This window comes from Chiloscyllium punctatum, chromosome 34, assembly GCF_047496795.1.
Source record: "Chiloscyllium punctatum isolate Juve2018m chromosome 34, sChiPun1.3, whole genome shotgun sequence".
Taxonomy (NCBI): Eukaryota; Metazoa; Chordata; class Chondrichthyes; order Orectolobiformes; family Hemiscylliidae; genus Chiloscyllium; species Chiloscyllium punctatum.
The window spans coordinates 65,083,496-65,095,755 of NC_092772.1; the positions used below are offsets into that span (position 1 = coordinate 65,083,496).

General features: G+C 46.8%; 1 long non-coding RNA gene across 1 annotated transcript in view; it reads left to right on the forward strand.

The window, feature by feature from the left end:
- The window catches only part of LOC140458914 (uncharacterized), a 63,925-nt gene that overhangs the window by 1,072 nt on the left and 50,593 nt on the right, over positions 1-12,260 (forward strand). The window contains exon 2 of the long non-coding RNA XR_011953734.1: positions 5,400-5,508. This is a non-coding gene — a long non-coding RNA (uncharacterized lncRNA). The remainder of the gene's footprint in view (positions 1-5,399; positions 5,509-12,260) is intronic.

Below are 12,260 nucleotides of genomic sequence, written 5' to 3' on the forward strand. Positions count from 1 at the left end.
CTCTCAAGTCTCTTTAAAGTCTTGCCCTCGTACTATAAACCTATGTCTTCTAGTGCTGGGATCCCCCACGCCAGGGAAAAGACTTTGTCTATTTATCCTATCCATGCTCCTCTTGTTTTTATATACATCGATAAGATCACCTCTCAGCCTCCGACTCTGCAGGGAAAACAGCCCCAGTCAATTCAACCTCTATTCAACCCCCAGCCTAGCTCAAATCCTCCAACCCTGGCAACATTCTTGTAAATCTTTTCTGAACCCTTTCAAGTTTCACAACATCCTTCCAATAGGAGGGAGACCAGATTTGTACGCAACATTCCAAAAGTGGCCTAACCAATGTCCTGTACAGCTGCAACATGATCTCATAACTCCTGTACTCAATACTTAGTCCGATAAAGGCAAGCATACCAAATGGCGCCTTCACTATCCTATCTACCTGCACTCCAAGGTCTCTTTGTTCAGTAACACTCCTCAGGACCTTACCATTAAGTGTATAATTCCTACTAATATTTGTTTTCCCAAAATGCCACTCCTCAGCCATTCACCCATCTGATCAAGATCCCATTATACTCTGAGGTAATCTTTTTCACTGTCCACTACACCTCCAGTTTTGGTGCCATCTCACTAACTATACCTCCGATGTTCACATCTAACTCATTGATATAAATGAAGAAAGGTAGTGGATCCAGCAGTGATCCTTGTAACACTCCACTAGTCACAGGCCTCCAGTCTGAAAAGCGACCCTCCATCACCACCCTCTGTCTTCTGCCTTTGAGCCAGTTCTGTATCCAAATTGTTAGATCTCCCTATATGCCATGAGCTCTAACCTTGCTGAGCAGTCAGTGTCATAGTGGAGGATGCTTTTTGGACTGGAAGCCTGTGATGAGAAATATGCTGTCAGGCTGGGTACTGGGTCCACTGCTTTTTGCCATTTATATAAATGATTTCTATGTGAATATAGGAGCTATGGTTAGTAGGTTTACAATAGACACCAAAATTGGAGGTGCAGTGGACAGCAAAGTTACCTGAAAGTACAATGAGACTCTGATCAAATGGGCTGAGGAGTGGCAAATGAAGTTTAATTCAGATATATGTGAGGATCAGCATTTTGGAAAAGCAAATCAGGGTGGGACTTCTACACTTAATGGGAAGGTCCTGGGGAGTGTTGCTGAACAAAGAGATCTTGGAGTGCAGGTTCATAATTCCTTGAAAGTGGAATCATAGATAGGCAGTGTAGTGAAGAAAGTGTTTGGTGTACTTGCCTTTATTGGTCTGTGCATTGAGTACAGGAGTTGTGACATCAGTGTGCAGCTGTACAGGACATTCATTCAGCCACTTCTGGAATTCTGCTTTCAGTCCTGGTCTCCCCGCTATCGGAATGATATTGTGAAACTTGAAAGGATTCAGAAAAGATGCAAAGATGTTGCCAGGGTTGAGGGATTGAGCTATAGGGAGAGGCTGAATAGACTGAGGGTGTTTTCACTGGAGAATCGGATGCTGAGAGGTGACCGTAGAGTTTGATAAAATCGTGAGGGACATGGATAGGGTAAACAGCCAGGGTCTTATTCCTGTTTAGGTGAGTCCAAAACCAGAAAGTATAGGCATGAGGGAAAAGATTGAAAAGGGATATTAGGGGCAAAGTTTCAAGCTGAATGTAGTATGTGTATGGAATGAGCTGCCAGAGAAAGTGTGGAGGCCGGTACAGTTACAACATTTAAAAGGCATCTCACTGGATATGTGATTGGGAAAGTTTTAGAAGGCTATGGGCCAAGGGCTGACATATGGGATGAGATTAATTTAGGATATCTGGTTGGCATGGACAAGTTGAACTGAAGGGTCTGTTTCGGTGCTGTACATCTCTATGGCACTAATAAATTAAAATTAATATAGGTTTCTCTTTTATGGAGAGTTAGCAGAAGGCCAGACAATTCTCCTTGGAACTGAGAAGGTTAAGCAGTGATTTCGACCAGGAGTTGATTTGTTTCTAGGGTATAGAGTGAGAAATTTTTAATGTCACAATTTTTAGTAACTATTTTCAGGTAACTGGCAAATAATGCAAAGAAAAATGTGAAGATTATTTTGCTCACTAAGTTCTGAGCATCTGCAACAGTATGACCGACAGCTGGATGCAGATTCAGTAGTTATTGTCAAAACAAATTTGAAATTTAACAATTTTAAGGAAGGACTTGGAGCGCTATGTCCAAATGGGAGGTGAGTTGGGATAGACTGGCACCATCTCCAGAGGGAGAGAGTACAGTCCCAATGGGCTGAATAGCCTCCAGCCCCTGTGCTCTGTGATACTGACCCATTCACTGTGAATGATGAAGCTCATCCCAGGGCAGAGCCGTAGAGATGTACAGCATGAAAATAAACCCTTTGGTTAAACTGGTCCATGCTGACCAGATATCCCAACCTAATCTAGACCCATTTGCCAACACTTGGTACATATCACTCTACACCCTTCCTGTTCATGTACCCATCCAGATGCCAAATGGTTTAATTGTACCAACATCGTCCACTTCCTGACAGAAGACTCCATACATGCACCAACCTCAGTGTGGGAAAATAACTGCCCCTCAGATCCATTTTAAATTCTTCCCCTCTCACCTTAAACCTATGCCCCCTCATTCTGGACTCCCCGACCCCAGGGAAATGACCTTGTCTATTTATCCTACCCATTGCCCCTCATGGTTTTATAAACCTCTATGAGGTCACCCCTCAGCCTCTGATGCACCTGGGAGGATCCCAACACTCATGTCACAATGGGGCCTGGCTGATTGACACAGCTTCAGACCAATAGGAGAGTTGGCGTGATCCTCCAGCCAATGGGAGTGAATGAGGGGTGGGTCCAGCAGGCCAACACATGACCATCAGCTTTGCAGGCGCAGTGTCACTGTGAGAGGGGACTGAATGTGAAGGAGTGGGAGAGACAGCAGATACTGGGAGAGAGATGGAGTTAGTGTGGACTGGGAAGGTTGATAAACACTGTTTCAGTCTGCTAGACCTGAATTAGATACTCCGGGTAAATTAGAACCAAAAGAACTTCGGATGCTGTAAATCACACACAACAACCAGAAGGTACTGGAAAAGCTCAACAGATCTGGCAGCATCTGTGAAAAGAAATCAGTTCACATTTTCAATCCAGTGACGCTTCCTCAGGAACTGATGTTACTGAGAAAAAAAGTCTGTTTTTATGCAGAAGGTAGGGGTTAAGGAGTAAATGATAAGTGGGGATAGAGTCCGAAGAGAGAGATAGGAGCAGTTGGACAAAGGAGTGAATAACGATCGGATGGGGGGAGGGTGAAGAGCTGTTTATGGGGACTGTTAGTGGCTAACCATAGGTAATGTGTACTGGCAGGCTACGTAATAACAAGGCCTGGTATGTGGGGTAGGGGGCAAAGACACTCGTACGTGGGAGAGTTCAGGACCTAAACTTATTGAATTTGATGTTGAAGCCAGAGGGTTGCAGGGTCCCCGAGTGGGAGATGAAGTGTTGTTCTTCCAGCTTGTGTTAAAGTGTGGCTCTGGAAAAGCACAGCAGGTCAGGCAGCATCCAAGGAGCAGGAGAATTGACATATTGGGAATGTCAGCATTTCATCAGAAATGTGGGTGGTGGAATACGGCTGAGAGATAAATTGGGAGGGGTGTTTGGGGTTGGGGGAAGCGAGCTAGGGAGGCAATAGGTGGTTGTGGATGGAGGGTCGTGGTGAGAGGGTGGAATAAATAATTGGGAAGGAAGATGGGCAGGTGGGACTGTTCAAGAGGCCAGTGCTGAGTTGGAGGGTTGAATCTGAGATAAGTTGGGGGGTGGGAGATGAGGAAACCTTGATGCCGTGTGGTTGAAAGTTCCCAAGATGGAAGATGAGGAGTTCTTCCTCCAGGTGTCGGGTGGCTCGGATTTGGGATGGAGGGCTTGCATGTCCTTTGCAGCGTGGTGACGGAGGGGGTGAGGGGTAGCCGAAGTGGTCGGCCACAGGGAGGTGGGGTTGGTTGGTGCATGTGTCCCAGAAATGTTCCCTGAAATTTTTTACAATTTGACGTCCTGAGAGCAAGGGACACAATAGGTGAGGTGTTTGGGTGGACAGGGAAATCTCTGCTGGATGTGGGAGGATCAAGTGGTGCCTTGGATGGAGGTGAGGGGAAGGTGTGGGCACAGGTTCTCCACCTCTTGCAGTGACAAGCGAAGGTGCTTGGAGTGGAGGGTGGGTTGGTGGGGACTGTGGATCTAACGTGGAAGTCACAGAAGGTATGGTCTCTGTGGAATGCTGAAAGGGGAGGGGAGGGAAATATATCTTAGGGGGTTGGATCTGATGGTGGAAAGAGCAGAGGATGACGCGTTGTTTATGGGTGGAAGGTGAGGATGGTGGGATTCCATCTTTGTTGCATTTGGAGGGGTGGGGTTCAAGGGCAGTGGTGTGGGAAGTGGAGGAGATACACTGGAGGGCATTGTTGACCACATGTGAGGGGAAATTGCAGTCCTTGAAATAGGAAGCCATTTGGGTATGTTCTGAAGTGTTCTTCCAGCTTGCATCAAGCTTCACTGGAACACTGCAGTAAGCATGAGACAGAGATGTTGGACAGGGAACAGTCTTGTGTGTTAAAGAGCAGGCAACTGGAAGCTCAGGGTCTTTTTTGCAGGCACAATGTAGCTACCATTTCCACCACCGCCACTGAAATGCTAGAAGGTTCCTGTCTCCTCCATTAACAACTTTCCACCTTCCCACTCCTTTATCTTTCCAAATGTTCCTGTGTCTCTTTGGGCTCTGTCCCCACCTATTATTTACTCTTTAACCCCTATCTCCTGTAGTCCAAAGATCTGTAGGTTCGGTGAATTGGCCCAGCTAAGGTTCCCGTAGGGTTCAGGGATGTGCGTTAGTCCGGGTAAACGGTGAGTAATAGAGTAGGAGAATGGGTCTGGGTGGGATAATCTTCGGAGGGTGGGTGTGGAATTGTTGGGCCAAAGGGCCTGTTTCCTGAAGGGATTCTAATTTTCCCAGCTGTCATCTGTTCTGAGGAAGGGTCACTGGACCTGCGGTAACCCATGGTGTGTGTAGGAGGCGGAAAGGGGAAAGGGGAGAGTGGCAGCAGAAACCGGATGGAATGTATCAGTGTAGACTGGGTGGGTTTAGTTACACTCTGGGCAGGTCGTTAGTCTGAATTAGAAACTCTTGGTCCCACGTTTGCAGCAAAGGGCCTCAGGCAGTGAGAGGTCCTGGGTTTTAGCCACCATCTTTATTTGGGGCAAGGTACAGCAAGGAGCATGAACGTGTCCTCTTCCTGGGTGGGGGAGGGGTGATTTAAAGAGGAGCATTTACACATTAAACACGTACGAAGAGAAGTGTTTGTCTTCACTATTCATCTTGCACTGACTGTGAGCTTTGTTTTGTGAATTCATTTTATAGGATATTAATTGAGAATAATTGAGACTGGGATCTCAATAAACAAGTTTCTACAATCAGCAGAGTCCTCAGGATCTGAATATCATTGGGATTTCACTGTGGAACGAGAAAGGTTTGTCTGTTCTGTTTGTGGGAAAATATCTTCAATATTTTTGTCAAGCCAAAAGCAGAAAGATGTTCGAGTTCATGGTTGGATCACCCTTGGGGTATGTGTTCAATTCTTGGCCCCCTAGCTGTGGAAGGAGGTATTGGCCTGAGAGAGAGCACAGATTTATCCAAATTACACCTCGTCTTTTTGCAGGAACGGTCAAATTTAGTCTCAATCATCCACTTTATAATGTTAAACTGTAATCTGTACCTGTGGAGTATTTAAGTGTTTAAAGTATGACATATCAGCTTAAGTAAAGATTTTTTTTTGTTATTATAATGGACATGTTTGAAGTGAAGGAAGGTTACTCACTCATTTAAATTCTCTTAATGGGAGTAACTAGATGAATGTAGAGAGACGTTGTGACAGGAGCCCTCAGACCCGTGGTGTGCTCCTCTTGCACAATGTGGGAAATAAGGGCCGCTTCCAGTGTCCCTGACGGCTATTTGTGCAGCAAGGGTTCCCATCTGCAGCTACTGGGAAACTGCTTTTCAAAGCTGGAGCTTGGAGTGGACTCACTGTGGAGCATCTTCAATACTGAGTATGTTATGGACAGCACGTTTAGTGAGTTAGTCACCCTGCAGATGAGGGTTACACAGGCAGAAAGGGAATGGGTGAACATCAGATCTAGTAAAAGGCTCAGGAAGTGAGTACAGGAGTCCCCCGTTGTTATCCCCTTCTCATACAGATACTGTATACCACTTGGGATTCTGTAAGGGTGGGAATGGGTGGGTGGCTTCTCGGGAAATCAGCAACAGCCAGGTTCATGACACCACAGAGAGCTCTGCTCAGAACAAGAGGACTGAGAGTGGCAGGGCTATAGTGACAGGGGATTCAATAGTCAGGGGTACAGCCAGGCACTTCTGTGCCCACAGACATGAATCGAGGATGGTATGTATTCTCCCTGGGGCCAAGATCCATGATATCATGGAGTGGCTGCAGGACATTCTGGAGCTGGAGGGTAAACAGGCCGTGGTGGTGCAACACACAGATACCAACAACATCGCTAAACAGAGGGATGACGGCCTGAAAGCTGGACATAGGGAGAGCAGAGATACATTAAAATGTAGCTCCTGAAATGTAATAATGTCAGACTTACTCCTAGTGCCATGTGCTAATGAGAGCAGGAATGAGAAGGTAGATCAGCTGGATGTGTGGTTGGGGAAATGGTGTACCAGAGAAGGGTTTTGATTCTTCAGGCACTGGGACTGTTTCTGGATGGGACCTGTACCAGCCTGACCGTTTACCCCTGGGCAGAGCTGAGACAAATCTGGTGGGGGCTTTTGCCAGTTCTATTGGTGAGTTTGTAACTAGTCTGGCAGGGGTTGGGAACTAAAGTGTAGGCTTAGATGGGTCAGATTCAGGACAGGGAATAGGAGGTAGAATATTAGTGATGTAGTTAGCGGCTCAGAAAGCCAAAGGAAAGGAGGATTAAACGAAGATTGAGTCCCTGTTCAGCCATCAGTCCTGACATCCCAGAAATGTGAGTCAACAAAATATGGAGCTGTTTACATGTCTATTACTCTGTGTGTTTCTCGAAAAACTCAATGAGGTTTGTGAGACACGACCTGCCCTTGACGAAACCATATTGACGATCTGAAATCATATTGTTGTTTGCCAGATGATTACAAATAGTGTCTCTTATAATCCTTTCCAAAACCTATCCTACAACAGAAGTAAGGCTCACTGGTATATAATTACCTGGGTCATCTCTACTGCCCTTCTTGATCAAGGGCATAACATTTGCAATCATCCAGTCCTCTGGTACTGAACCTGTAGGCAATGACAACTCAATATCAAAGCTGAAGTCTTTGCTAACTTCTCCCTAGCTTCCCAGACAATCTACGGATAAATCCCATCTAGCCCAGGGGACTTGTCTACTTTCAATCCTTCTGGAATTGATAACATCTGTTCGTAACTACCTCGATCCTTTCTAGTCTAACATCTTCTACCTCATTATTTTCTACAATATTCTAATTTTCCTGAGTGAAAACCAATGAGAAATGTTTGTTTAGCACCTCTCCGATTTCCACAGTGTCCACACTCAACTTCCCACTTCCGTCTTTGATTGGCCCTATTCCTACCCTATCGTTTATTCCTCACATACCTATAGAAAGCTTTAGGGTTCTCCTTTATTCTATTTGCTAAAGACTGCTCATGTCCTCTCTTTGCTCTTCTTAACTCTCTTTAAATCCTCCCGAGCTGATCTGTAAGTCTCCATCGCCTTTTCTGTACCATTTGTCTCATCAACACATAAGCCTCCAATTTCTTCTTAACAAGAGATGCAATTTCTGTGGTAAACCACGGTTCCCTTACCTTATCACTTCCTCCCTGCCTGACAGGGACATACCTATCAAGGACACACAATATCTGTTCCTTAAACCAGCTCCACATTTCCATTGTCTGCATCCACTGCATTTCGCTACCCCATCCTATGCATCCGAATTCTTGCAGAATCGCATTATAATTGCCACTGCCCCATTGATAAGTCTTCACCTGTGGCATGTACCTATCCATTTTCATTGCTAAACTAAACATAACTGAATTATGATCACTCTCTCCAAAGTGCTCACCTACACCTAAATCAAACACCGAGTCTGGTTCATGACCAAGCACCAGATCCAATGTGGCCTCCCCTCTTGTCGGCACTTTGACATACTGTGTCAGGAAACCCTCCTGTACACATTGGACAAAAACTGATCCATCCAATGTACTAGAGTTATAGCATTTCCAGTCAATGTTGGGGAAGTTAAAGTCCCCCATAATGACCACCATGTTACTTTCACTCCTACCCAGAGTAATTTTTCTAATCCTCTCTTCCCCCTCCCTGGAACTCTGTGGTGGCCTATAAAAAATCCAAGCAGTGTGACCTCCCCTCTCCTGTTTCTAACCTCAGCCCACGCTACTTCAGTAGACAAGTCCTCATCAAATGTTCTCTCAGCCACCGTTATACTATCCTTGACTAACATGACATCCATGGGCCCATTGCGGTGCTTCAAATTCCATGAGGCAGCCATACTGTCTATGACAGACAGACTCAGTCTGGAACCTCCTCTATCCTTAAGACCTTATGCACAGCCTACGCTCCTCCATTTCCCCTTTGCACGTTCCCTTTTCAACCCACCCCACCCCACCTGCATCACTCCACAATTGGAGCTGTCAAGAGCAGAAGTCTGTGGAATACCCTCCCTAACCTTCTCTAGCCTCTTTTAAGATGTATTTTAAAATCATTCTCCTTCATCAATGTTTTGATCATCCATGAAACACCTTAGGAGATTTGCCATTGTGAAAGATTCCATATAAAGCAAGTAGTTGTTGTTATTGCTGTACATTAGGGGAAACAGAAATGATGCTTTCAAAATTCTAACAAGAAAGTCACTGATAGGCGCAGTGTGTCGGCCAAATAATAACATCACATTGGGATGGACAATAAACAAAGAAATAACTGATGCCTGTAAAAATGGCATGTCTATTACCATGGGTGATTTTAATCTACATGTAGATTGGTCGAACCAGCTCAGTCAGGGTAGCCTTGAGGAGTTCATTAAGTGTATACATGATAGTTTTTTTGAACAGTATGAAATGTAACCGACAAGGAGCAAGCTATCCAAGATCTGGCCCCTGTGCAATGAGACAGGAATAATTAATGACCTCAGAATTAGGAATCCTCTTGGAAGAAGTGATCACTGTATAGTTGAAGTTAGAATACATATGGAGAGGTGTGAAGATAAATTACCTGCCCTCGATCTCTTCATAGCCAACTGCCGCTGCGACATTAACCGCCTCAACTTCTCCACCCCTCTCACCCACTCCAACCTCTCACCTCGGGACGTGCAGCCTTCCACTCCATCCGTTCCAACCCCAACCTCACTATCAAACTGGCAGACAAGGGAGTAGTAGTTTGGCGCACCGACCTTTAGACCGCTGAGGCTAAACGCCAGCTTGTGGACACCTCCTCCTACTGCCCTCTTGAACATGACCCCACCTCCCACCACCAAACCATCATCTCCCAGACCATCCATAACCTCATCACCTCAGGGGATCTCCCATCCACTGCCTCCAACCCCATAGTCCCTCAACCCCACACTGCCAGTTTCTACCTCCTGCTCAAAATCCACAAACATGACTGCCCCGGCCGACTCATTGTCTCAGACTGATTCTACCCCACCGAACTCATCTCTGCATACCTCGACACGGTCCTGTCCCCCTTAGTCCAAGAACTCCCCACCTATGTTCGGGACACCACCCACGCCCTCTACCTCCTCCATGATTTTCGTTTCCCCGGCCCCCAACGCCTTATCTTCACCAGTTCCTATACACCTCCCTTCCCCGTCACGAAGAACTCAAAGCCCTCTGCTTCTTCCTTTCCCACTGTACCAACCAGTATCCTTCCACTGACACCCTCCTTCGACTGACTGAACTGGTCCTCACCCTGAACAACTTCTCTTTCCAATCTTCCCATTTCCTCCAAACCAAAGGAGTAGCCATGAGCACCCGCATGGCCCCAGCTAAGCCTGCTTCTTCGTAGGATATGTGGAACATCTTCCGCAACTACACTGGCACTACTCTCCACCTTTTCCTCCGCTACATCAATGACTGTATCGGCGCTGCCTCGTGCTCCCACGAGGAGGTTGAACAGTTCATCCACTTTACCAACACCTTCCACCCCGACCTCAAATTCACCTGGACTGTCTCAGACTCCTCCCTCCCCTTCCTAGATCTTTCCATTTCTATCTCGGGCGACCGAATCAACACGGACATTTACTATAAACCGACCGACTCCCACAGCTACCTAGACTACACCTCCTCCCACCCTGCCCCCTGTAAAAAACGCCATCCCATATTCCAAATTCCTTCGTCTCCACCGCATCTGCTCCCAGGAGGACCAGTTCCAATACCGTACAACCCAGATGGCCTCCTTCTTCAAAGACCGCAATTTCCCCCCAGATGTGGTCGACGATGCCCTACACCGCATCTCCTCCACTTCCTGCTTCTCCACCCTTGAGCCCCGCCCCTCCAACCACCACCAGGACAGAACCCCACTGGTCCTCACCTAACACCCCACCAACCTTCATATACAGCGTATCAACCGTCATCATTTCAGCCACCTCCAAATGGACCCCACACCCAGGGATATATTTCCCTCCCCTCCCCTATCAGCGTTCCGAAAAGACCACTCCCTCCATGACTCCCTCGTCAGGTCCACACCCCCCACCAACCCAACCTCCACTCCCAGCACCTTCCCCTGCAACCGCAAGAAATGCAAAACCTGCGCCCACACCTCCCCCCCCCCCCCCCCCCCCTTACTTCCCTCCAAGGCCCCAAGGGATACTTACATATCCACCACAAATTCACCTGCACCTCCACACACATCATTTACTGCATCCGTTGCACCCGATGTGGCCTCCTCTATATTGGGGAGACAGGCCGCCTACTTGTGGAACGTTTCAGAAAACACCTCTGGGACACCTGGACCAACCAACACAACCACTGTGGCTCAACACTTCAACTCTCCCTCCCACTCCAAGCACATGCAGGTCCTTGGACTCCTCCATTGTCAGACCATAGCAACACGACGGTTGGAGGAAGAGCACCCCATCTTCCGCCTAGGAACCCTCCAACCACAAGGGATGAATTCCGATTTCTCCAGTTTCCTCATTTCTCCTCCCCCCACCTTCTCTCAGTCAAATCCCTCGAACTCAGCTCCGCCTTCCTAGCCTGCAAACTTTTTCCTGACCTCTCCGCCCCCACCCCCACTCCGGCCTATCACCCTCACTTTGACCTCCTTCCACCTATCGCATTTCCAACGCCCCTTCCCCAAATCCCTCCTCCCTACCTTTTATCTTAGCCTGCTGGACACACTTTCCTCATTCCTGAAGAAGGGCTTATGCCCAAAACGTCAATTCTCCTGTTCCTTGGATGCTGCCTGACCTGCTGCGCTTTTCCAGCAACACATTTTCAGCTCTGAGCTCCAGCATCTGCAGTCCTCACTTTCTTCTCCAGTACGAAGATAAAATCTAATACCTTGGTCCAGTGCTTGAACATGGGGAACTAAAATAGAATGAGGGAGAACCTGGATAAAGTAGACTGGAAACAAACATTTTATGGTGGAACAGTTGATGAGCAGTGAAAGATTTTCAAAGACATTTTAGGAAGTGTTCAGCAAAGGCATATTCCAGTGAAAAGGAAGGACTGTAAGAAAAGGCGGTGGACAAAAGATAGGGAATTCTACACTAGTTAGTTTATTCTCTGCAGTTGGAAAGATGTTTGGGTCTATTATCAAGGAAGAAATAGCAGGGAATCCCGATACAAATTGTCCCATTGGGCAGACAGAGCATGGATTCACAAAGGGCAGGTCATGCTTGACAAATCGTTTGGAAATCTATGAAGACATTTTGAACAAGGTGGACAACAGTGACCCAGTGGATGCGGTGTACGTGGATTTCCAAAAGGCCTTCAACAGTGTGCCACGCAAGTGGCTGTTGCTTTATATAAGGGTGCATGGGATAGAGTATTAGCATGGATACAAGATTGGTTGACTAACAGGAAGCAAAGAGTGGGGATAAATAAGCCTTATTCTGGCTGGCAATCAGTAACTAGTAGCGTGCCTCTCGGATCAGTGTCGGGACTGCAATTATTTAGAAGTGATTCAGATGATTTGGAGTTGGGGACCACATGTAGGGTGTCAAAGTTTGCATATTAGACTAAGATGAGTA